Source organism: Podarcis gaigeae (genome assembly GCF_964106915.1).
Source record: "Podarcis gaigeae genome assembly, chromosome: 1".
Taxonomy (NCBI): domain Eukaryota; kingdom Metazoa; phylum Chordata; class Lepidosauria; order Squamata; family Lacertidae; genus Podarcis; species Podarcis gaigeae.
In genome coordinates, this window is record NC_139678.1 from 97,519,394 (window position 1) to 97,546,309 (window position 26,916).

Consider the following 26,916-nt stretch of genomic DNA (forward strand, 5'->3'; position numbering starts at 1 on the left):
CATCACTGGCTGTAATGATCCAAAGATGCTTGAATTCCACTCTTGCATATTTCCCTCATAATTATCATCCTGACTTCCTAACAATTAATGCTTGTCTTCACAGTACCATGGACAGCTCCCAAACACACGTTCTGTGCTCTTTCTCTTAATCCATGTACTTAGGAGGCGACCTTTGAATCCCAACCTAAAAGCTTTATTCTACATGTTATTAAATTAGTGGTGAGATTCCCATATTGCAAGTGGCTGGACTAGATGACCCTCAGGATCCCCCCTACAATTCTATGATTCTATGGGTGTATGATTCTATTTTTAATAAATACTAGTTAAAATGTTTTTTTTAAAAAAAATAAAAACAACCTTTTTGAAGCATTGGGCATCCCTATTTATTAAATTATTGTATTAGTGCTCAGATATTCATGCAAAGGCAAGCCTGCCCAATCTGCAAGACATCAAGTCAAATAAATATAGTTCAACAGCAGTAGAATTGCCCAGACTAGCAGGAGAAACATGGTGTTTATGAAGCTGTCATGCATGGCTGGTGTGCTGTATTTGACTTTGTGGGTTTCAGACTGTGCAGGTCTGATGTAAATATTTTAAATACCATTTTCTTATATGATCCATATAATTCCAAAGTCAGCTGTGCCTACCCTCTTATATCAGCCATTCCCTCTTTCCATAACAGATTTGAGTTTTCAATGCAAGGTTATTCTGACTGCTCTATCTAAAATTGTCACACAAAGGCACATGTAGGGAGTCTGATTTACAATTATACAATTGCTGGCAATTTCAGTATTAGACTCCAAAAGGCCTTCAAAACTAGAAAAGATTAAATTGCACTGCTGTCAAGAAGTCTGCATAATCAGGGTCATGAAATGCTATGCAGAAAACTCTTTGGAAGAATTATATTAGAATTTTAGGGTTGGTTCACACATACACATGATCGGCATGTGTGGATGAGCTATCAGATTAAGCTCTATTTTCAATATAAGCTCACATCATGAGAATCCCACTTTTTCTGTTTAGTTAATTCAGACACACCAGTTGAATCATCAAGGGCTGAGTACTCAAGTGACCAGAAACCAAGTTTATGTACATGCATATAGGAATCTTGCACTGCCTTTGAAAAAGAAAACAAGTTTCTAGACCTTCTGGTTTATGGAGAAGGTTTTAAAGTCTGCTAATGTCTTGGCAGTAAAAAAAAATAAAAAATTCCCCTGAACCATAACTTGCTTTTCGGGGACAATCTTGTCAGAACAGGCATAAGGCATCAAGGATGAGACAGGGAATCCCAATGATTCCCTTACAGTACAGGGAGTGGCTGTAAAACACCTGTCCTTTTCCCTTTCAGTTACAGATAGGTAGCCGTGTTGGTCTGCCATAGTCAAAACAAAAAAATTCCTTCCAGTAGCACCTTAAAGACCAACTAGGTTAGCTCATACCAAGAACTAACTTAGTTGGTCTTTGAGGTGCTACTGGAAGGAATTTTTTTGTTTTGACTTTTCCCTTTCAGTTTGAAGAAGTAGGGTTGACCTCATTTCCCTCTTTGTCTTTGCACTGCAATCAACAGACTTTGTTGCCACTGATTGAAATGTTGATCTAATCCTCAGTTGTGCCACTCCACCATGCTTGTGAGGAAGGAGGTTTCCTGCTTTTTCTTTTTGATTAAAAGCACCACTTGTATGTTTATGCAAATGAAAGTTATTTTGAAAAACAAACCCTCTCAAACATCTTTTTTAAAACTTTGGAAAAAGTTCTCTGGGCTGACAGCATAGATTCAAAACATCACAGGCACCCCTCATTCTGAATTTTATACCACAAAGTTTCCCAGTGAATTGGCAAATGGCAAAACTCATTTTTCCCTAGTGGTGTTGCCAGTACCCATAATTAGCTTGGTATGTATAATTTAATTTATTTGGCTCGTAACGCTCAGCTATTATGTTCCCAGACACATCTTCTCTGATATTAAAACAGATTATGTGCATTTAGACCAAGAGAATTAGAGTGGTGATACTCTTTAATGTTAACCACTTATTCTCAATTAAGCCTTCAGTAAGCTTTCAGTAATTGCTGTGAATACATGTCAGGATCACTCAGATAAGCAGCTTTTTGTTGGGTGAGTATCCTGACTATTTGGGCTGCCATACATCCAGAATCTCTAGGACATAGTTGAAAGCAGTGTCTGGATGGAAAACCTGAAGCAAAACTAAAAAAAGCTCAACAACTTTTGTGTCCAGACATCCACTTTTTGAAATATGGCAACTCTATATTTCGTTAAATCAATAAACTCTTTCATTCCTGGGAACATTTTTATGGGGTCAGAGTTGACTTTCCAAACAGCAAACCACCATGCATGATGCTACTAAAGATGGATGCAGAGCAGGTGAAAATAAAGCAGTTTCCAGAGATCTTCAGTTACATCATTAATGTTCCATCATGCACCATGCACAATGTCAGGTTCAAAAACTAGTTTCTGAGGTTGATAATGATTTTTTATTTTGTCTCCATTCATAATGGAGCCCTGCTTTGAAATAGGTGAGCTGTGGGTCAAGTGAAGCTCGTTCAACTTCTCCAGGGAACTTCTCCGGGGAACTTCCAATTTTTCTTCCAATTGCTCTTCCTTCCCTTGCCTACCGTCAGCACCACTGTGGTCAAAATTTATAATGCTTCTTCATGCATCCTTAAATATGGTATGAACTATGAATCACTGGATGTAAATAAATCTGGTGGTACTTGCAGGCATCCATGTTTATGCACAATATTGATAAGAAAGCATGAGGAGAGGAAGTGGAACTGCAAAAGCCAGAAGAAGCTGTAGCAATGATTGCTTTGGCGAGAGAGGCCAGGAATGTGGTTGGCCCTTCTGACAATGGATACCAATGTCCTGGAGCAGCTTACATGATGCAATATTATTCCATCTTATCAGAACAGTAATAAATCAGAGGAAGAATATACTTGAGAAGCAAATCTGAGCTTGACAACAGGTAGCATGCAGCCACCCTCTCTAGCTGTATGTTCAAGACTCCAATCAGGAAAGGTTAATAGCTTGTGAATTTCTTTGCCAGGCTTCTCTTGTTTTGCATGGCAGGTAAAATTCCTGCCCTCTTAAAATGGTTGAATAATTGGGGAGGGGAAATACATTGCTTTAGGCTGCACTTTACTAATATTTCATTTCCTCCATTCCCCAGCATCTTTGATACATAGCCCATCAGGGAGACAGTGTTGACCACTGTACTTTCTAATTGTCCTTTTCAAGTGTTGTAATGCTTGCTATATATTAAAAACAAACAAACTCATAGCAATAGGCTTCCCAAATATTTATCTCTCTTCTCTTGTCACTGATAACTCAAGTTTGGACTCATAACCTTGTAATACAACCTTTTTGTTACGTCAACACTCTTTACTGGCAAATCACCCACCAGTAAAGGTGTGGTATGGTAGGGTGGAAGGCCAACAACAGGTGGAGCCAGAGTCAATGGTAGACAGAGCCAGAGACAATGAGAGGCATAGCCAATTAAATGCAGCTTTGCTCTTGTCTTCCTCCTTGGTGAATTCTGCAAGGGCAACACTGAGACCAAGGAGAAGCAAGCTGACAATGCCATCCTTTTGGAATGGACATAGATAGGAAGGCAGGCAGGCAGCTGGCTGAGGCTGGTGGGGCTGTGTCTGATTTGGATCAACCTCCACTGGTAGAAGGACAAGCCAGTGTGATATCATGGGTAAATAATGTTTAGTTGGCAGAATGCTTCTGTGCTTTAAATATATAGCCAAGAAAACATATATACTTAGCTTTCTATGAGGACTGGCCCTTACATGAAGCAGAGTAAAGATGCCCCCTTGAGTGACAGATGCAGTGAGTGGTGGCAAGGTGTTGGAGCAACGTGTGCCAAGTGGAGGACACTGTCCCATCACCAGTGCTGAACTAAGATTTAACTGCCAGTCCAGTCAGCTTCTCTTCGTGGAATGGAGTTGGGAAGGATGCCATGCTGCCTCAGGCACCAAAAGTCTTGGGCCAACTTTGCTTCCAACCACGTCTAACATTATTCTTTGTAAGTCAGCTACTACATCAGCTATAGGAGGAGCAAGGTAGTATTCAAAGCACCGGCATAGTGGAAGATTACTTAGAAGTTCCTTTGTGTGCACTGTAGCTAGGTTTTCATCCAAGTGCATGTAAAAGTGTGTGTGTGTGTGGAGGGGAGGCCTTTATTCTCCTAAGCCAGAAAAATCATTATGAAATAATGTATTTTCTCTCCCTACACAAATATGCAGTGAAGTATAGTAATATAAAACTTGCAGAAGTTTGGGCTGCAGTTTTCTCTTCTAACAAACTTCTTAATAGGAATAGCATTGGGATTCACCTCCACAACCACTTGCCTCTCAGTATCTCTGTCTTTCCATCCCCAAATAAAGTAGCTGCGATTGGCTTGTGAAATAAATGTTCTGTTTACTTGCACAGAAGTGGAAAAAAAGCAGCAGCTTTATGCCCTAATCTTGCTTTGCCTGATATTTTGGGTGCGATAGAACCTATTTGGTAACCAGTGTGGTACCTGCAGATAATGAGGAGCCAGATTGGACTGGGAAACATCTCCATAGCATCCGCATTCAGTCATTATCTGATCCACCACCACTAGTAATAGTCTAGCTAAATATTCTGTCTATCTGCATTTTTTCATATTCTCTGGGGATCTGCTGACCTATCCTATCTTGAAAAGTTGTTGTTGCCACAAAATGAGGTGCTTTCTTTTCTTTCTTGCTTCTTCATTATTTCATTCTGTTTTTGCTGGGGTTTCTCTCTGCATCTCTCCTCCTCCCCCACTACACAGGAATATTATTAAATGGAATGTTTTGTTAATCAATCTGTGCTCAAGCTGCCAGGCAAGGAGATAATACCCTGTGTAAACCATGGATGAATGACTTCCTGCCTATCTCCTCTGCTCTTCTAATTGCACATGACAACACTCAGAGGGGCCCCTGTGAATCTCTGGCACTGACAGAGCAGAGGAGACACCAGCTTCCCCTTGCTACTCTCTGTTCATTAGCATTGATGCTGCTGAGCAACCATCCCTAGGGATGAGATGGGGAGTTCTTTATTCCTTTCCTTTTCTAGGCCTCCTAAACCAGCACAGGAGCTCTGATCTAAAAATATATCTATAATAACTAAGAAAACAGCTGGTTGACCAATACACAACAATACTTTTAAAACAAGGCCTTTCTGTAGGTAGTTTCATGCCCAGCACAACAGCTCTCCTTGAATAGTTTTATGCCCCCAGCTGATACCTCTCCATTCTTGCTGACCCCTCTGTAGCATGTACCACCATCTGGGCCATTACACTGCATAGTCCTTTGGGATTTTAGACCTATTATCTGCTTGGCTGTTTGCTTCCACTACTGGAATAGTTATCACAAGAGAAATTAGGTGATAAAAGAGTACAGAGTTTCTGTGGTTGAGATATGCCGGTATAAATAATGGTGTGTGTTCTCTTAGGCTCAAGGATTGTCTTAACCATTCCTATCCAGACAGAGGTCTGATGGGAATAACAAGATTTTGCTTCTAATTAGATGTGTTTCAGATAGGAGAGTCAGTTGTGTTCCTTCCTGTCTTCTTGCCATAAAACACAGTCCCAAGTGTTTTGCAATTGTCTAAAGCCAGAGAACAACAAGCAGCATTTACAGATCAAGTTAATCACCTTGAAGTCCAATGGATTGCAGTGGGAAAATTAAGCAAACCACTTGTATTGAAATCAATGAGGCTTTAAAGTCCATAATGTTTACTGGATCACACCCAACAGTTCTGGAGCAAATTGAAATGGGATAAAAGAGATGTGTTCCCTCTGGAATATGCAAATATTTATTTTGCTCACTCTTGTGTCTGACCATATGTTTTTGCGGGATTTTCTGGTAGTCAAAATGTCTGCAAAGTCTGTAAACAGAGGCAATCATGAAGTGAACATACACTGCAGACAAGGATCCTTCCTTCAACAATTTTTTTGGGGGGAGGGATTTTGTGTCACCAGCTTATCTTCATTTCTAGAGTTATCTCCCCATCACCACCTAAGAGACTATAGACAAGTACTAAAATTTAATGGAAAAGATTTAATTTTAAATTTGATTGTAGACTTATCCCAGTAATGCTATGTTTATGTGTTATTATTTATTGCACCTCCTCCAGAAACCATTCTGTACGCCTAGGGTGATGAACTCCACAAAATAAACATGCAGCAGGAAATAATTAAAGCAAATATTTCAGGAACCAGCCGCATGCTCAAGAGGTGCTTGTTCAAACTTTTCCAGGTATGTCAGCAAATAATTATTTCCATCCAGAAATGAACCAGGAGTATTTCTTTCAAAATGAGCTGGTATTTGTAATGAGTCAGGCTGACTGCTTCTAAGACAGGAAAAGGAAGAAGACAGTGACCCTATGTATTAGTTATAAAATGGGAACTTTCCATATTGCTTGTTATAATCCAAGGGGGTTTTGTGAGAAGAATCATCACAGTGATACATTTGTTAAATACATGGTGCTAAATTCAGACTTCCTTCGCCTTTTGAGATTCAGCTTGCGTGCTCTCCTAGAAGCTCTTCAAAAGAACCGAAGATACAGCAGCAGGCTTCTTATGCCCATGGGACACAAGCAAAAAAAAGGGAGCACCCCTTTTCTGCCTGGTTTAGTATAGGACTTGCTTGAGCAAATGGCTTTGTGCCCAGCTTTCTTGGAACTATCAGTTGAGCAGCAGGGTTGCCAAAATGATGCACAATAACAAGCTCCAATCTACATAACACCTGGCCTATACAAACCAGGTCATTATGAATTTGATCCAAGCTGTCATTCACGTTGCTTTGTTATTCCCATACAGGTTTGCACTACTCATCCATGAAAGGGAATCGTCTCTTAGCATTTCCATTCTCACTTCCAGGTGCCATCCTCCTTTACCTGAGCATCACATAGGAGGACTTGCAAGATCCATTTAAGCAACAGGGACAGCGATGAAAAGAAGAAGCATCTGAATGCTAGATGAGGCAGGAGGATAGCTGGAGGAATCCTGTGGGTTCAAACTCCTGCTTCTCACTGCTTGCACCAGGTTAGACATTCCTTTTTCTTTCACTGATACTCTGCTTTGCAATTCTAATCCCCCAAATGCCTTTGATGAACTTTGGAAGGAATGCGCATCTTAAATATTTACTCAAGGAGTATATCTTTAAAATACAGTAGATCAGTAGATTATATAATATAGAACAGGAAGATGCAATAACAGTATGTGGTCCATCAAGCTCCTCCCCATCCCCCAAATCCATACAGATTCTCACTGCCATCTTGTGGCATCCAATCTGCACAACAACCATTCCATATAAACTCTTTTCCTGGGTGAAAAGAGTTTGCTGGGTTTTCCTGATGCACACAACAGGTTTTTATGTTGCATAGGCATTGTGTACAAAAAATGGAAATTTGTTAAACTTGTCTGCCTATTCAGATTGCTCAGTTTAGGTAAACATGGTGGACGTTTTGTGTAGGGAGTCACCTACCACCACCACCGCATATGTCTTTCTCCTCTGGGCAGTGGCAGGAATAGATAGTTCTATACAATGTACCTTCCACATCCACCTCAATGTATTCTGAGATCTGCAACTGCTGTTCTTGCTCTTCTGGCCCAGAATCGGTGTCTGAGGTGAGGGCATGGAATCGATTTTGCAGCTCCAGTGACACAACATTACTTCTGACAGTCCTGCTTCTGAGTGTCATGTTCCTCCAGGGGTTCGTCTTCTGCAATGGGCAATCTCCCTTCTCCTTAGGGGCACCCCACCTGTGTTGTTGTTCCAGGGCAGTCCATTCTGCTGTATTTAGAACTTCCTTCTCTTGCCCAGTAGCTCAAAGTGTGTACAGGCGGGTCTCAAGTTACTGTACCTTCTCTTCTACTTGCTGCAGGTGTAGTTTTGCACATTCTCAGGCAGGAAGGCAAACGTGGCACAAGTGCTGCAGGTCATTTGCCATCCATGTTTCTTGGTTCTATGTACGCTGTGAGACAGCACTCTTGGCCTCCCCTTCAAAATGCCGTCACAAAGGCTCCTGTTTACAAGTCAGGTCACAAGCTCCCAGAGGCTGCAATCAGCTAAATAGAACTGATAAGCTTCGTCAGATAAGCTTTGGTTGGCAAGAAGTCACAAACTTTGGCCTGGCAAATTCTTGCCAGAAGTTATTCCAGTAACATGTGGTAACTTTACCTGTTTGCCGTCTGATCCCTAAACCTGTTAGTTCAGTTTAAAGGAATGAAATCTCAAGCAGGCATGCTTTAGGACAGCACACTACCTGGGTTGAATCCAGGAATCTTGTGAGTGAAGTTGTGCTCATGGAAACTCCTAGCCTTGGAAGGAGGAGGAAGTCATCAGCAAGTTGCCACTCAGAACTTGCTGAGAAATAGAGGACTTATGGAGAAATGGTATGGGAATCTACAGTGGAAAGCAGTCATTGGTAAAAATGTCCTTTCCTCTCTCTGCCAGTAACAGTCTCTGTGTGATTACGAGGCTTTTGGCAAATGGAAGGAGCTCTTCCATTCATGAAAGGTATCCTCTGAATCCCAGCCAAGGCACTTTTTGGGTTCAATCGTGGCTCCTGGGGGCTGCAGCTGTTCACATTTTTAGACCTTTTCACTTTGTTCTTGCCTCGTTTTTTGTGCATAGCTGACACTTAGGTCATTCACTCTACTTGGAGAATCTGAAAGTGCAATGTAGTTTGAAGTCTACAGTGGGCTAGAGGCAGGAGGGGAACACCTATTAGCCTAGATTTGGCTTTAGAAAAGTGACAGCCTTGGAGATTTCTGTGTTGCTACAGTTTTACAAGAGCTTGTGTGCTAATCCCTTCAGGACTGCAGCATTTATCACCTACCACATAGGTGTTAAGCGCTGCTTTCTAGGGGAATTAGTGCTTCCTCTCTCCACTGCTTTCCCACTGAAAAATAAGCAAGGAAAAATGATGGCCCACAGAAGGAAAGCTAGGGAATAATCTTTTGTCTTCTTGTTTGTAGATTCTTCTTCTGGAAGACATAGCTCACCGGGGTTTAATGTCACTTCTAGCTGGTAAGCTCAAAGAAAGAGTCATTCTTCAGAGGTATTGCTGCCACTTCAGAATGTGAATGAAAGTAGGTCCCTTTTCCTCTTCCTGGGTAAACAGACTGTTTCCAAAAGAGGGCATATCATGATCAACAAAGCTTTGTTTATAAAATGGTGGTTGTCCTGCTCTATCTGGGGTTGCCCCACTTCCAAAATCCTAGCTCCAGCTTTGTCACTTGTGGTTTAGCAGGCCTGCTTCATAAGGTGTGCCTCTCATCAGCTTAGACTGCTGCACCAGCTGTGACTTCTCCAGGACAGAGGTGGCCTGGCTGCTAACTTCTGAATTCACTGCTGTCTTTGAAGACAGTAATGTAGGAAATGGAGCAGGAGCCAGCCACTGGAGGAGGAACGGGAGTGCAGAGGGAGTGGTCCGCCCCCGGCACCCTATTCCAGTAGGGTGCCATCGCAGCGGCCCCCCCAGAATGTACGGCACACCCCTGGGGCACACTGAAGCATGCAGCTTCGCCACTGGAGCAGGCACCCATCAACTAGTATTTGCAAATACAGCACATCATAACAGATTTATTAAGATTATTTGCTGTACTAAGAAAGCAATCCAATGGTACAGTCTGCCAGGATGAGCAGCTTAAGGTGCAGCAGATCTCCCAAGAGACACCAATGTCACTTGCTCATCCCAGTTTAGTGAGAGCTCAAGCAGTGTATGTCCCCCAACCAGGGTATACTGGAAGTGTGATGTGGCAGGGAACAAGAGAGGCAGGACTTGGGCTAGATTTTAATCCTGTTCAGCTCAGTCATATGACCTGGCAACCAAGCATACAACGCTGTTTTAAATGCTTGCTTTTCTTCTGCTGGGCTTTGGGTTTGGTGGGCTGCTGCTGCTGTATGACGTTTGTATCTCGTGTAACTTTATGCCAGCTTCTTGTACATAGGAGTGTGTTCCCTCAGAAAAGCATAAGATCTGAAGTATTAATTTCAAAAAGTGACAGGTCCAAATTAAATTTAGGAGAAATCTATAAAATAATTACAGAACTGGAATCATCACAACAAATCTATTGATCAAAATGGGATGCAGATATGTCTAGCAACATATCTCAGTGAAATATGGACATAGATCTGGGAAAAAATGTTTTCAAACTTTGTAGGATCTTAAAGTAAAATTTCTCTAAAGTCATGACTTGTTGGTATCTGACTCCAGCTAGACTGTCTAAAATATATCCAACAATAAATGATCAATGCTCAAGATTCAGAAAAGTCCAAACACAAACATTTATTATATAATTTCAGAATGCCCAAGTTTTAAAATTATTTTGGGAGTCAGTATCAAGAGAAATAAATAATTTCCTAGGTCAATATCTTCCAATAGTAGTATACTTTAAAATATCTCTTAAGAGTCTTGTTCCACCCCACCCTCCTTTGTGGAGATCCCATTGGAGAGAAGGGAAAAGCAAAGCAGCAATAACAAAAACCCCCAAAGAGCTTTACAAACAGATCCTTCTGCAGTGCTAAGAAATGGAGATGCTGCAGTCCAACTGTTCCTGGTGCTCAGCGGATGTGCCCCAAGTCAATCTCTGCTACCCCAAATACAGATAAAGACGCTGAACACCAAAACACATTGCAAAGCGATCACACCAATCAATCCAAGCCCACTCCTATGGTGCCCACAATTTACATGGAATAGCTTCATTTAGGTGCACCCTTAGCCACACTTGCTTGGAAATAAATAGTGACTGGATTTCACTTGTGTATAAACTTGCATATCAAAAGGGTATAAATGTGAAGTGGCTTTTCAAAAGAAAGATGTTGTCGCTGCCTGTAGTAGGACAGGCATAGGAATAAAGGAAGCCTTTAAACCAAGTCAGACAACTGGTCCGTCTAGATTGTCAGACTGGTAAGAGCTTTCCAGGCCTCTTTCCCAGCCTCCCACCCAGAGGTGATAACAATTGAATATTGCATGTAAAGCATGTGCTCTACCACTGACTTACCACCCCTTCCTTTAATATGTTGCACACTGCAGCTTAGTTTCATCTTGCCTGGCATCTCTAGTTACAAATAAAACCACCTCAAGTTAGGTAGTAGGCAATGTGAAAACCTTCTTCCTGAAATACTGGAATGTTGCTGCTGCTGCTAGTCCTTGTAGTCGCTACTGGTGTGGATAAACAAACAGACTGGCCTTGAATAAGGCAGCTTCTGATGTTCTTAATAGCAGCTTAATCTGCAGCTGGTGAAGTTTCTAAAACCATAAATATCTGCTCTACCCAGTCTTCGTTCATAAAAGAGATCACTGGAGGCTTATTTACTGATTTTATATTATTTAACAAAACATTTATACCAATAGCTGGAATTTTAAAAAATCAAGCCGTTATTATTCCCCCCCTCAATATTTGGGTTAGTTACAATTATGAAGCTGGCCCATAATGCAGCTCTCCACAGCAAGCCACCCCTTTGCCTCAGATGCTTTGAGCTATAGCTATCTCTTTGCCTCTTTGTTCTTTTCTCCAAACTACAGTTTCTTAAGAACATATAAATCTGCCTTATGTTGAGTCAGATCCTTGTTCCATATAGCTCAATATTGTCTACACTGACAGGCAGTAGTTTTCTATGGGATTTTGGGTGGGTTCTCACCCAGCCGTACCTCAAGATGCTGGAGATTAAATTAGGGACCTTCTATTTGCAAAGAAGGTGCTTTACTAGTTAGCTACAGCCCTTATCCATGCACAGACCATTAAATTCTAGGAACAGCAGCTAGTGAGGATGGGTGAGAAAGGATGAGTCAGGGGTCAGCAAGCTTTTTCAGCAGGGGGCCAGTCCACTGTCCCTCAGATCTTGTGGGGGGCCGGACTATATTTTGAAAAAAAAAGAATGAATATCTATGCCCCACAAATAACGCAGAGATGCATTTTAAATAAAAGGACACATTCTACTCATGTAAAAACATGCTGATTCCTGGACTCTCCGTGGGCCGGATTTAGAAGGCGATTGGGCCGGATCCGGCCCCGGGCCTTAGTTTGCCTACCTATATTCAAAAGGGTTTCACATTTCAAAAATTATCTCTGTAAGGTCCTCCAACCTTTGCTGCTACAGAGGAAACATGAACAGCCATCCTAGTAATTTGCTTAACAAGAGATAATAGACAGCGGCATTCATCATAACTCTATTGTCACCTTCTGATGTCTACACATCAACCTGCCATTAAAGCTGCAGGGGCAGTTCAAAAGTTGACAGTCCCTTTTGGATGGTTCACACTGAAAGGGACAGTGATCACCAAACTACCCTCCTTGCCCTTTCCACCCCGGCAACTTCAGAGGCAAATGTGACAGTAGCCTCTGTAAACTGTTGTACATCCACCGTCAACAAAGCTCTTTCTACATTATTTAACAAACCGCAAAATAATCCATGAAAGATAAATTGGTTTCCTTCTTAGGAAAAAAAGAACGAAAAAAGAACAACCACATCTTTACCTTGTAGACACCAATTAACAATCTGTAAGATTCAAAAGTGGAGAAGGAAAAATTGCTTGCTTCATTGACTTCAAAAACAAAAAGTGTTTTGACTCCATCTGGAACACAATAATCATAAATTACTACAAAGTGGAACCTGAGGGGAAAACATGACTTCTTCAAAATCAAAGTACAAAACAAGGCAAACAAGGCAAACAATGGGAAAGCAGAAAATATTTTTTAAAAGCAGGGTGGGGGGAAACCAACAGAATTCTTCAAAGGAAGAGAGTAATGTATAAAATTCAAACCATATTCAACTTGATATATCAGCGACTTACTTATCTTAATAAGTGAATACCTGAGACCTGAACATTCTCCAAGTAGGGTTCTCAACCGTTCAGAATAAAACAAAACAGACAAACAAAAATACAGTCTTGTCTTTCAACAGCAACATAATCTGTGCAAATCGGCAGGCATGCTTAAATTTAGGGGGAGCCACCCAAGTGAGTGTGTGCTTGGTTTTGGGAGGGTGCCTGTCATGAATAATCTACTTAAGTGTTCTCTTAACAGCTGGAACAAAAAGTACAAAACAGTTCATTTTCAGGTGTAAAGCTGGTGATACTGGTCATCACGTGGCCATTGCTGTATTAATTATTGCTTTTGTGTTTAATTTAATGGGGGGAGGGATGCACAACACCAGTGCCCATTCAGTGAGTGACATGCATGTGAGAGGACTGTGACCAGATCCATGCACTGACATACGACATGGATAAATCATCCAAGAAAATCATGCATCAAAGTTGTGAAAAAGGGAAAAGCCATAAAAAGCAAGGTATTGAAAAGCTGTAAACTTTTGTGTACTTTGGGTTGTTTTTAATGGCTACTGTTGCCTGTTTCACAACTTTGATGCATTATCTTCTTGGATGCTTTATCTGTGTTATATAGGACATTAAATCTGTATGCATGGATCTGGTCACGGTCTTCCGCAAGCATCTACTGGAATATGGGAGCTGATTGCTCCTAATGTTCCTGTGTACACAGGGTGTTTGAGCAGAAAGGGACTTGAAAGAGTTTCAGCCAAATGTGCTTACAAAGTCTCCTTGTGATCAGCACTCCAATAATGCTGGATGTGCTTATAAGCCGGGATAGCTCAGTTGGTTAGAGCATGGTGCTGATAACACCAAGGTTGCAGCTTTGATCCCCATATGGGACACCTGCATATTCCTGCATTGCAAGGGTTTAAACTAGATGATCTTCAGGGTCCCTTCCAGCTCTATGATTCTAAGCCTCCTTTATTGGACTGGAGAGGCACCCCCACTCCTCTTTCCCGATTTTAACCCTCATGCGTTTGTTTTGCATGAATATGGCTAGGCGTACTTGGTGGTGGATAATAACACTCTTTAACCTGTGTAGTGTTGACACACTCAGTTATGACATCATTCACGCAACTAGTTTATCTTCCTGAATATGATACATAAATCACCTGCTGTCCCTTAAACAGGATCACTATGGAAAGCGACTGATCTAGTTGATTGTACACCCATGGTATTGTCAGAACACATAGTTTCTTAGTTTTTAGCACTCTTAAGCAAGGCCTTTTCTTATTCTTAAGACATGACCTTAATTCTCAGTAACAAGAGGTAGGCCTTTTGCAAAGGTTCATGCATTCCTTATCTCAAAGCAGGTTATTTGTCTTCCTTTTTGCTTAACCAAACAGCCAAGACAGTGAGAATCTCTTGCTGTGTGTTCTACAGCTTCCCTCCTTTAGAATGCCTCCTAAGGCAGACAATCAGTCAACCCTTCCCTTCAGAGCACACCAAGACACTTCTGCCATTAGTACTTCTGGCCAATGGACAGATGCAACCCAAGACTGCATGCAACAGCTGAGGTCAGAAATCTATAGAAGCAATGGGATAAAGATTACCATTTCCTGCTTACAAACCGTGTGACTTGCTATTACTGTACCTGTGTATGGGCCATTTCCTCCCCTTCCAAGATCTTAATAAGCATATGGTTTTACAAAGCTCATCATCACGATGTTTTATACTGTTGTTAACCACCATTAACACTAAATTTGGAAAGAGAAGGGCTGTTATTGACTGAACTGGAAAGGTTTCATTTGTAAGAAGGCAAATTGGAGAAGTCATGTGGGCAACAAGTTTGCAGCTGTTTGGTCATTTGTGATGCTTTGGATGTGTATCTGGACACCCTTTCCAAGATTTTTCAGGGCTGCTGAAATATGTTACCTGACTACTGCTCCTACTGTCTCTTTGTTGTACAATGTGGGTGTAACTGGTTGGGTTGATCTCTGGCAAGCAACTGCAGTGGATAGTTGGGGTGCCAATTTTTCAACTGGCATTTGTAGCTGTGTCTTAAACAGTGGCACAGTCTGTATAAATTAGCAGAGAAAAGGTTTTCACAAGTAGATATGGAGGTCGGCAAAGCAGGCACCTAATTGCCGGAATCAAGCTTTGGCAAAAAGCTAGAAGCAGTAGTATCAGCTGTAATTTCTTTTTGTATTCACTATAAGTCACAACAAAAGAAACAATGTCTGTTATGCAAGTTCCAGCGTTACACATAACCCCCCCCACACCTAAATATAATAAGTGTGGATATCAGTAGAGAAACAGCTGCCTGTCTATCATCACACATCACCCACATAAGTATCAAGAAATTTGACATGGGGGCCGACTGAAAAATTGCCCCCCTTAATTGCAGAAAACTTCTCTGATTCAGCGCCTCTATTAGCTACAGACGAAAACTAATGGTACTAGGTTTATTCAGAGCTGGGAGTACACAAACAAATGAGGTGGCACAATGGACTATACCATTTCAGACACAGTTTGTACTCCTTCTAAATAGAAAAAGCACAGCAGGAAAAGAGTTGGGTTACAACATTCTTGTATGCTATTGTGTTGTTGCTTTTATTCCAACAGGATTTTTTTTAAAAAAAAAAAAAAAAAGGGAAGTAAAAAGTGGTACCCCTCACTTACAGTATTGCTGTGGTACAATCCATACCTCTGAGCTCTACCACTTCATTTACCCTGTTGTGTAGGTCCATCCTGAGTACAGGTGTGCCATATGCAAGCACAGAGACCCTATTTTCCTCCTCATTATGACTTTATACAGGCAGGCAGGCAAGCGTCAGGAAGCAACACCCTGGAGTAACTGCTAGCCAGTCTTGTTGGGTGGATGGGGACCTGGTCTGTGCTGTGCCCAGCAACAATATCTCATCCCCCTCGGACCCTGGTAGTGCGGGGCATAGGCAGGGAGGCCAACAATCCGCAGAGCCAATGACAGGCCGAGCCAGCGCATCCTAGCTTGGTGCCCCTCCTGTTCCCTGCTAGTTCCACACAGGCAAAATGGATCCTGAGGAGGAAGCTGGCAGCCAAGACTGCCTTCTGGTTTGGAAGTAAGTCAGAACCCAGCTTGGCTGAGCGTCGGGAGGGCTGTGCCCCCTTTGCCTCAATGGACCAGTCTTCATTGGACTCCTTTGGCAAAAGGATGGCTTTAAGCTTTTTAATGCTTTTCATTGCATGGTTTCATTTCTTTTTATTGCTGCTTTGGATTCGATGCACAGGGGCATACAAATGTTTGTCTCTTTTTTTTTTAATAAACCAACAAATAAATAAAGGTTTCAGGGAAGGGTCGCTGTTGCTCCTCGCTCCCAAGGCTGCCTCTGCACCTGCGGGCGAGCAAGTGGCACCGGTGGGACTGCACTGCTGGGGGCCCAACTTATTACCTCAGCCCACTAATTTGCTCCCCTCCCCCACCCCTCACGGAGCTCCAGGTGAGGAGCATTGTGGTGACGCTGCGGGGGGCGGGGCAAATGGCCCTCCTCTCCCCAAGAGTCTTTCTTAAAGTTCCAGAACTTGCCCTTTCTTCCCTTGGCCTGTGTTCTGGGGCTAAACCAAAGAGCTCCCTTGGGCGGCAGCAGCAGCCGCCGCCTCCCTGTCTGCGGGGCCCCCGCCTTCCCTCTCTCCCTCCGCCCCTCCTCCTGAGCTGAGCGTCCCTCCTGCCATTGATTCCTCTCGCCCTTCCTCGGCGGAGGCAGGTGGACGGGCTGGGCTGGGCTGGGTTGGCTGGCTGGTTGCCGGCGGGAGCCTCTGCGCAGCCAATCGGGTGGCGGCGCCGTGGAGCAGCTGGCGCGTTGGGCCGGCGCGCCTTTCGCTCCTCGCTGTTCCCTGCGAAGCGGCCGAGCGCCGGGCGGCTGTTGCACACGGGCGCCGGGCTATGGGTGCGCTGCTGCCGAGCCACCATCTTCCTCTGCCCGGGGAAGTGCGCCGCCGCCGCCCACTTGGCCAGACCCAGGCGAGCCCGGTAAGTGCGGAGCTGCTTCGCAGCCACGAGCGGGGAGGCAGCCGCAGCAGCCTCCTCTTCGGCGCCGCCTCCTCTCGCTGCGCCCGTGCAGGATGCCAACTTGGGAGCAGGAGGGCGCGGGCTCTCCCCCTCGACCTGTTAGTTTCCCGGCCGCCTTTTCTTTAGGATCGCGAAGGGATCGGGCGGGGCAAGCCCTTGGACCTCCGGAAGCTGCAGTCCGGGTCTCCCTTACCTGCGCGTAGGCTCCATTGAACTCGGCAGGACTTACTTCGGAGTAGGCAGGCAGATAGGATCGCGCTATTCGTCTGCATGCTAATAACTGCGAAGAGGGTTGCGCTCCCCGTACTGCTGACTTTTTTGGGGTGGGTGTGGGTGGTATATCATTGCTTTCATTTCTTTTGCTTTGTTTTCAGCGCGCGTCCTCGGAATATTCAGGGAAGGTGTAAAATCTGTATTGCCTTTGTAGTGAACTGTCCGTGCACAATTGATCCAAAGGGCTGCGCTCTCGGGAGTGATCCAACCAGCTCCCAGGACCGTTCATTTTCGCTTTCTGACTCTTTTTGGGGGGGAGGGGGGCGGCCGTCAATCTGCATTGCGATTGTTTAGATCTGCAGCCCTCAATACTGGAAAGAAGTTTGCGGGCGTCTGCGGAAGGGAACGTGATAGCAGCTGATCCCTACATGAGATCATGTAGTCTGTTCAGTAGTCTTTGGCGAGGAAAAAACGACAGCGAACGGGAGTTGCAAAGGAGTCGCTGCAGCATCAGGAGAAACTGGCAGCGCGGTCCTTAGGTATGTTTTGGCCAGAAGCAGTTCCTAGAGTCCAATGACACGGAACTGCTCAGTAAACCAGCGCAAGATTGCAACAGAGCAATCCGAGGTATTAATTGGAAACCAAGCCCTCCTTTAATTCAGTGGGATTTAACTCTTAGCAGACATACACAGGATTTGGTTGCGCACCTTTTGGCCAGGGTGTTTGAAGGGCTTTGATCCCAAACACGCTTGCTAGGCAGTAAATCACCGCTGAACTCCGTGAGGCTTATTCTTGGATAACGCGATTAGGTTGGGTGTGAATGTGCCTTTAAAGTGAAACTGCTTAGTTCAGTCATTCTGTCTCCCTATCTTAATTTCAAGCATGTCGCTGTATAAAAGGGGTTTCAGTATCTTGGGAATTATAAACACACTCACCTAAAAAACACACAACCCCATCAACTATCTTCCTACCGCTTCAAGTACATTCATTTTCCTTGTAACACTTTTCTAGAGATCTTAAGAATGGGATCAGTTGCTTATCATTTCCTTGGAACAGATAGTCTCTTATCAACGTGGTTAAAATGCCTTGCAGGTTTGTTCTTTAGTATGTGTCTTGGTTGTATTTCATGGGGGGGGGGGGAGATGTATTTTATTGGGAAAGTGATAGATGCTGTCACGGCATTTCTGAATGCATGCTATATTTTTTGATACTGTGTATGATTAAAATTTTCGGGGAGGGGAATCCAAGTAGTTTCCCCCTCCCTCCTCCCTTTAAGTGTGCCTCAATATTTTCACTGTGTTTTATTAACCATGCCTGGTACAAGGCGTGTGGTAAAACGTTTCCTGGTGTGTGTATGTGTGTTTCCAGGCAGTTGCTGAATGTCAAGATGATGAATTTATGTTTCAGATGTAGTGTCAAGGATAGCACAGGTTTGTTGGGTAACTAGAAGGCAGATAATCTTCAGGGACATCCCTTTTGTGCTTTCTGGTACGTGAATCTAATAGCTGCTTTAAGGTTGTTCCATGGAAGAGGGGGGTAGGAAACTTTCCCCCTTTCTAATAAAGGCAAAGCCTTTTATTAAGACTGCAAGCTCTTCATTGTGAATATGATTAATTTTTTCATGTGTTGCAAAAAAAAAATACAGTCTTGGGAAGAAAAAAACCCCCTGCATAAATTGAAGGGTTCTCTTTTTTTTAAAGTAGCTATCACTTTATTCTTATTGAGCTGTCATTTTTAAAAAATATTTTTCATACTATGTGTGTAATGCTATACTTCTCTCTCCCAGTAAAATACACTCACCCCTGAAGTTGTTTCCTGCGCATTAAACCTGTATCATAACCATTTTTATTTGCCTTTTCTGCTTTCTTTGAAAGACTGAAATTGACCCTTTGAGTCAATGGATTTCACTGTTCTTCTTACCTGCATAACCTTTTGGTTTGGGTCAGCTATTGAAAAGCCATTACTCTTGGGGTCGATCAGGTCATCTTCACATTTCAGTTTCTTCCCCCAGTGTTCTGATAAATGCACCAAGGTCAAGCCATGTAGAAATTTGTTCTTTGATAAAGAGCAATTGGCAGCAATAGGTTTTTGATTCCAAGTCTCCCTTCCCCCCTTTATACTTCAAAACTCCAGGAGTAATCTTGCCCTTGCTGTGGGATCATTCTCTTATTGTGTAGACGTTATTTGAAAAAGTTGGATGTTCCTAAAAATAATAAAACCAATTTACACAATTAAGAATACGGTCATCTTGTAGTCACTAAGCTTAGCTGAACTCTGTGAGGCTTACTTCTGAGTGGACATCTATAGAATTGCACTGCAAAGATGAAACCAGCACAAACATGAGTCTTCCTCTAATATTAATAGATTTTAATATCAAAGTGTTCATGAAGTACCATGGTAATTAATAGTATAGCATGCAGTTAGCCTGTGCTGTGCTTCTGCTGGTGTCAGGAAAGTGAGTTCACTTTACATGTGAATTCTGCACACCCAACCAAAGTTACTTAGAAGACACTTTCAACTGGAGTGATTGAGGTATGCTTCCATATAAATGTGTTTAGGATTATGCTAAATGAGATGTTTTATAGAAATTGCTGGTAAAGTGGGAGAAAGGCCGTCATGCCACACTGACTTTAACCTATATGAGAAACTACTGAATATTACTAAATCTCAGAAACCTCCAGTCATCTGTTAAACAGGATGCCAATATTTCTGCTTTAAAAATAGTTTGGACTCACTTTATAAAATATGTGGTGCTTTGTTCAAGTTAGCATCACTTGTGCAAGTCAGTTGTGTTGTGGTCACTTCTTAATTGATTAGTCTGTACACAACTCAGCAGGACATTTTTTGTGTGTGACTTGCATATAGGAGACTTTATATGGAATGCAGATAGCATTCAGGATGCTGAACTTTCTGTCCTGGCTGTTTTTGAATTTCGCCTGTCCCCATTAAAAAGAGGGGAAAAATAAACTCTCCTTATGGGAAATATGCCATATATTTGCCCAGAAGAAGTGTGTCAGGTGGTGTGGAGACTGTAATGTCCACATCAGAATGATAGTGGGAGAGGTAATCGACCAGCTGAAGAACTGGTTTGCAACACACAAGTTCTTAGGACAGGTTGTTACATGTCTTCAAGCCTGGTTGCTATTTTTATTTATTTATTTAGAAAATTTATACCGTGCCCTTGAGTAAAAACTCTCAGAGCAGCTCCCAATCAATAAAGTATAATAGATTGATCAGAAACAGGGAGGCTTTGGAGCTGACACTCTGCTCTACTTGATTGCAGTTTCTCTTTTATCCTTGATACCGAAGGATGTGCAAGACGTAAGAAAATCTACATTAGGAAGTTATAATATGAGCATCTATGTAATTTTGTTTCAGAGTTTGCATTGTAATACTCTCAGTGTGCAACAAAGTACTCCGACAATGCCATTCTATATATACATGTCAGCTCAGAAGTAGGTAAGCAAGTAAAGGATTGCAGAAGTACATAAGTGTGTATAAACATTGCAGTATGACTGCAAACTTTGACAAATGGGTCTTCCTAAGTGGAACTGTGCTGATAATTCAAGAATTATATGATTGTAGACTCAGGCTGCAATGTTGCTTGTAGGCTGATTAAAATCCCTATTGGGGCTGCTAGGATTTAAGAGGCTTAGTTGTGCACAGGATTGCAACCTCAGTTTGTATTTTTGGCATACCATTTTAGTGCTCATCTTTCACTGTGCTGTACATAGAGGACTAGACAGATGCTAGCTGCTGTGCTCCATATGTATGCATTATGGTAGGCTGTTGACTTGTGCCCTAGGGTCATGTTCCTTCCCACTTCATTACTTCTGTTTGAGCAAGGACATTCAAACCAGCTCTGTGTCTTGTAGCTATTGTTTCCAAGAAGTTATATGGCTGGTTTTTAATTCTGGCTTCTGAGCTGCATTTCTTTTTCCAATAGGCTGCCTAGATCATTGTGAAGCATATTTTCTGTGTTGGCAACTGCAGCTTATACGAAGTGCTGGGTTATGCTATATGAAATCTGGAAACTTTTTTCCTAGATTTCTTGATCAACGTGCTACTTTGTATGAGGCATATGTAGGAGTCCTTTACTTTCGTTGTTTTTCAAGGACTGTCTGGGCTTCTTTTTGCCTAATCTTTGGGGCTATCCCACCCTGTCCTAAAGGATAAGGGTAGTTTACGAAGTATTGTATGATACGGAACAACCCATGCTCCTTAAGGGTTCTTAGAAACTGACAGAATCTTAGAAAGTGTAAAATAAATATTAGACTAATGTTTAGCTTGTGATGTGAAGGTGGGTGAGTATTGGAGGTATCGGCAGCAACAGTTGTAATAATGATATCTCCCTTTAGAGCACAGGTGGAAAGCTCTTGAGATTCCTCTTGGCCACGCTCTTGTTCCCCAGACCACAGGGTGTTTGCCTGGTTGGAATGTGCCCTTGAACTCTGATGATGCCCCTTCCTTGCCTTGATGGAGGATAGGGAGGGCTGGGTGAGTGTGTGTAGAAACCTGCCTCCTGTTCAAAGGTAAAATTTACATTCATTGCTGCACCCACTCTGGCCCCACCTAGCACTGAAATGTCCAGGAGTGAATGTGGCCTTCAGTCTGAAAAAGGTTCACCTCCCCTGCACTAAAGTAGGGGTAGGGAATATAGCTTCCTCATGAACCAGCCAGTGTTACATAATAACTGTCATTTCAGCTTCCTTTTCCTTCTTTGCATGTTACTTAAACATAGCCAGGATTTGTTTTCCTTCTCTGCATGGCAGATTGCAGCCATAGCCCTTCTCATCCTGTGACAAGGTTGTGGACCAGGCATGCCACACGCCTCAGAGATTTGTGCATAGGCAACCCAGGCCATATGATGAGACTCAGATATGCCTCTGATCTTCTGCAAGAAATATATATATATATATATATATATGCAGGTTTTGGTGTCCTCGGGTGTCTTCCCGTGTAAAAGTTGGGGTGTCTAGGCGACGTTTCGACGAGGTCTCACTCGTCATCTTCAGGCTGGTGCTTTCGGCTTCTTGTTACTGGAACAGAGCGGGATCTCAATGTTTGAGTTCCTATAAATACTGTAGAGGGGGTGTGGTGTCTAGCCTCCAATGTTCTGGGCAGAGAGGAAGTTCCCAGGCTAGTGTGCCTTTTCTTCTTTTGTTCCTTAATTACTTGAGAGATACCTTGATACAAATTGCTCTTTAACACGGAACATCACCACAAGAGAATAATCATGGAAGCCATCGAGATAGAGAAACACCCTCACAACATGAACAAGCGTGACGACACATCCCGCTTGCCAGACATCTGGAAATTAGCCCTCCCCACAAAAACTGACACCAGATCCAGAGGCACACAGAACGCCAACACCAATCAACCACACCAGACCCAAACCCAGACCCTCTCCACAGATGAATTACTGACACCATCCAGTAGCCAATCCATGGTGGCACCTCCGGATGCTGCACCCCCCTGCAATCCCTACACAGATCTGGCTGACACAAGCCACAAAACCACAGCTCGCCCCTATACACGAAGCCAAGCCAAAGCACAACTAAGTGCAATACAGCCATCTTCTCAGGAAAACTCTTCACAAAGTTCAAGAGGTCAAGACACAAAGACTTTAGCAACTAATCCACAGCTAATGACCCACCTAAGTGGTACTCAGGATATCACTCAAGAAATCACTCAAGGTATCTCTCAAGTAATTAAGGAACAAAAGAAGAAAAGGCACACTAGCCTGGGAACTTCCTCTCTGCCCAGAACATTGGAGGCTAGACACCACACCCCCTCTACAGTATTTATAGGAACTCAAACATTGAGATCCCGCTCTGTTCCAGTAACAAGAAGCCGAAAGCACCAGCCTGAAGATGACGAGTGAGACCTCGTCGAAACGTCGCCTAGACACCCCAACTTTTACACGGGAAGACACCCGAGGACACCAAAACCTGCATTCCTGTACCCGTGAAAATCTACGAAAGCATATATATATATATATATATATATATGCAGGTTTTGGTGTCCTCGGGTGTCTTCCCGTGTAAAAGTTGGGGTGTCTAGGCGACGTTTCGACGAGGTCTCACTCGTCATCTTCAGGCTGGTGCTTTCGGCTTCTTGTTACTGGAACAGAGCGGGATCTCAATGTTTGAGTTCCTATAAATACTGTAGAGGGGGTGTGGTGTCTAGCCTCCAATGTTCTGGGCAGAGAGGAAGTTCCCAGGCTAGTGTGCCTTTTCTTCTTTTGTTCCTTAATTACTTGAGAGATACCTTGAGTGATTTCTTGAGTGATATCCTGAGTACCACTTAGGTGGGTCATTAGGTGTGGATTAGTTGCTAAAGTCTTTGTGTCTTGACCTCTTGAACTTTGTGAAGAGTTTTCCTGAGAAGATGGCTGTATTGCACTTAGTTGTGCTTTGGCTTGGCTTCGTGTATAGGGGCGAGCTGTGGTTTTGTGGCTTGTGTCAGCCAGATCTGTGTAGGGATTGCAGGGGGGTGCAGCATCCGGAGGTGCCACCATGGATTGGCTACTGGATGGTGTCAGTAATTCATCTGTGGAGAGGGTCTGGGTTTGGGTCTGGTGTGGTTGATTGGTGTTGGCGTTCTGTGTTCCTCGTCGAAACGTCGCCTAGACACCCCAACTTTTACACGGGAAGACACCCGAGGACACCAAAACCTGCATTCCTGTACCCGTGAAAATCTACGAAAGCATATATATATATATATATATATGAATTAGTATGCATGTATTCCATTGCATGTGATTGCAAATATTCAAGCACTCACACTTCTCCTTCAGGAGCAACTGCATATCCTAGTGTCTGCATGTATTTACTGTTTACATAGCACTTCCTTAGGCATTCATATTTGCATATCTTCTCTATTTCCACATTTGAGGATTCTCATCTTCACACTTCTTAGTAAGGTCTATTGAAAGATGCAAACAAGAATGGCAATCAACTGCAATAACTATAGTGAGAAAACTTGGGTAGCTCTTTCAGAACAAGGGTAAACTGGGAAAAAGGAAGGGCATGTGTGGGAAAGAGTTTTATAAATGCTTTGTAACTGGCAGATGTTCTGAGAAGTGGTGAGAGACGAGTTTCCCGGTTGATATCCAACAGACCAGTAGCATAATTAGTTGGATAACCTGAGAAATTATTCTAAGAATGAGGTCATGAAATCTTCTGGGTAATTATTTTCAGCTAAGTGGCCTCCAACATTGTTGCCATCTGGTTTTCTAAGGAAAAATTATTTAAATGGGTTAGTTCAGTAGTATCAAAACAGTCTTATGTTGCTGTGTATTTCAATATATACTATAGTATTCATATACCCCCTGCTACTGTTGTCTAGGGTTGCCATATTTCAAAAAGTAAAAAACAGGAAACCCTGAAAGTTATTCAGGTTGTTTTTTTTAGGAAGACCCCAAAATTGTATTGCATTAGAGTCCAGGTGGTACTTAGGGTGGAGAAGCTTTTTATATATTGCTTTATTGATAGTTACATCATTTCCCAATATAAATAATTGTATTTATGGATTTTTAATTGCATTTTCCATTTAATATATTACGCATTACCTAGAGGCATTGGTGCAGGTGACACACTAATGAGTAATATTAATTCAGGCAGCATCAGGTCTGAATTTTGGAGGGAAGTGGGGTTGTCGTGCAAGACGTCCCCATCCACTATATTTGTGCAACCCACATTTCTGGTATGTGATGGAAACTCACTATGCCAGTTGCAGTCTGTCTGCCTAACCTACCTTACTGGGTTGTTGTTAAAATGAAATTGAGAGGGAGTGCAGGGAGAACCATGTTCTCCACCTTGAGATCCTGGGGGGGGGGGGAGTATATATGTAATAATAATAAATAATTAAAAAAAACCTGGCAGAGAAAGATAATCAGATCACATTAATAAACTATTTAGTTTTTGCGAGCCAAACTGTTGACAGAACCCTTTCTGTTGAATGGTTTGTAGCAAAAGGGTCCAAACAGGCTTCTTAGACAGGTAGAGAAGAGGGGGGAGGCTCTTTTGTAGGTCAGCAGCTGTAAGGGAAATGGGTCCAGAAGAAAGAAGGAGCTGCGTTTAAGAGAGTTAACAATAACCACATGTGTGAAGGGAGGCTTGGGAAAGATGATTGGAAGTATGGTATGTGAACAAAGACTGAGATGCATGAGTGACAAAGGAAAAGGTGCTGGCCACCCTGAACAGAGATGATATGTGACAAGAAAGAGTTCTGCTGAATGAAAATAGAAGTTGTGGGAGGCAGGAGAGGCAGTGGGGGTGGGGAGGAACAAAGAGGCAAGGTAATATCAAACTGATTGGGACAGTGAATGCATGAACGAGGAGGGTGGAAGAAAAGGCACAGAAAAAGACATGGTATTAAGTGATGTTGAAGCAGAATGAGCGGTGGGGGGGGGGGGGAGACGAGTGTGTATGCCAATCGGATCATGACTTGAATAGGAGATAAGGAGAAAGAGAGAGGAAAGGAGCGTGAATTTGCAAGGAAGGTGTAGAAGGAAATGGCATGGCAGACAGTTTGGCTTTTGCGATGGGAGGATTCCTATAAACAGGGCTGTCTTAAGCATATGCGGTGCCGGGGTACAAAGATCTGCCCGGTGCCCCCTCCCCCAGGTTGCCCAGTCCCAGGTGCGCAGGAGGGCGGAGCCGGCTGGCCACCTCAGCATCTCACTGGCTCAGTCGCCCCTGAACTTGCAGCGCAGAGCCACCCACAGCAGAAGAGCCTGCCGAAGAGCAGCAGAAGAGCACTTCAACAATGGGCAGGCTCTTCTCTGGACTCAACTCTTGGGCTCCAGACTCTCGGCCTGGCGCCCCTGAGAGCCTGGTGCCCAGGTGCCCTGCACCCCTAGCACCTGTGGGTTAGATGGTCCTGTAGGCTGAAGAGTTTGAGGGCTCTGTTTCATTACAGAATTTCGTTAGGAGCTAGTTTGCTGCATGCATAAGACTCAGCACAGCTTGTCAATGTGTGACTTGCAAGTAACAGTAGGAATCCTTCCTACACAGCAGTTGTACCCCTGAAGTGATTTGGAATGCACTTTCCCCACCCGCCCCCAGGGAAAAATAACGGGGGCAGTGACTTTTGGCAAATGAAAAAGTTACTGGATGCACCCAATTCTTCTGTATTCAAACCTTTAACATGAGTAAGGCAGCTTAATCGAGAGCACATGCAGAAAAGTTACAAAGTAGTAGAAACATTTATTATGATACGACGTTAGCAGGACTATGGCATGAGCTGCCAGTTTGGAACAGAAAGAAAGATTCTGAATATGAACGCATTCATGTAAATGTGCTGCCTCTTTTCTAGAGCACTGAGGAGCACATGGAGCCCCAGCAAAAACTCCCATTCACTTTGTGCCGAACCGCCTCTATTCATCTGAATGGGTTGACCTTTTGTGGATGTGGGAACCCCTTTTATGCCAACCTGATTTCCTACATCTGCAAACAACTGCAGGTTTGGTGTAGTTATGGCAGGTGGAAGTGAGGATAGGCTGGATAGCAGAAACCAGTAAGTCTCCGACCCAGTCCAGCATGGAGATAGTTGTGCTTTAAGGCTTTTGATTTCAGTGGTTTTAAGCATCCTAACTCCCTCTTGGCTTGTGGCCAGGAGCACCTGCTGCTTCATCAAACATACTTGGTGCTTGCATCATGTTACAGACTTTGCTTCAACTTCTTTGCTTTACTAAAATAACAGAATCAAGCTAGCCACGATTTCTTGGGTAAATAAAGCACTGTCGGAGAAAAGCTCTACCTTCAAGAGGCTGGAAGTATCCTCCAGTGGTTGCTTCACAATATTTCTTGTTGCTTTGGGAAAACTCTGCATGTTCAGAAAC

General features: G+C 43.2%; 1 protein-coding gene across 10 annotated transcripts in view; it reads left to right on the plus strand.

Moving 5' to 3' along the window:
* Positions 1–26,916, plus strand: part of THSD7B (thrombospondin type 1 domain containing 7B) — a 603,973-nt gene that overhangs the window by 227,928 nt on the left and 349,129 nt on the right. For 6 of the 10 annotated variants that reach the window (XM_083703772.1, XM_083703773.1, XM_083703769.1 and 3 more), the window contains 3 exons: positions 6,167–6,288; positions 6,912–7,076; positions 9,015–9,066. The gene's annotated coding sequence lies outside the window, so the exon portion shown is untranslated. Of the gene's footprint in view, positions 1–6,166; positions 6,289–6,911; positions 7,077–9,014; positions 9,067–16,644; positions 16,818–17,071; positions 17,092–17,386; positions 17,609–26,916 lie in introns of those variants that run through there. The other 4 variants (XM_083703770.1, XM_083703766.1, XM_083703775.1 and 1 more) reach the window with 4 other exon arrangements.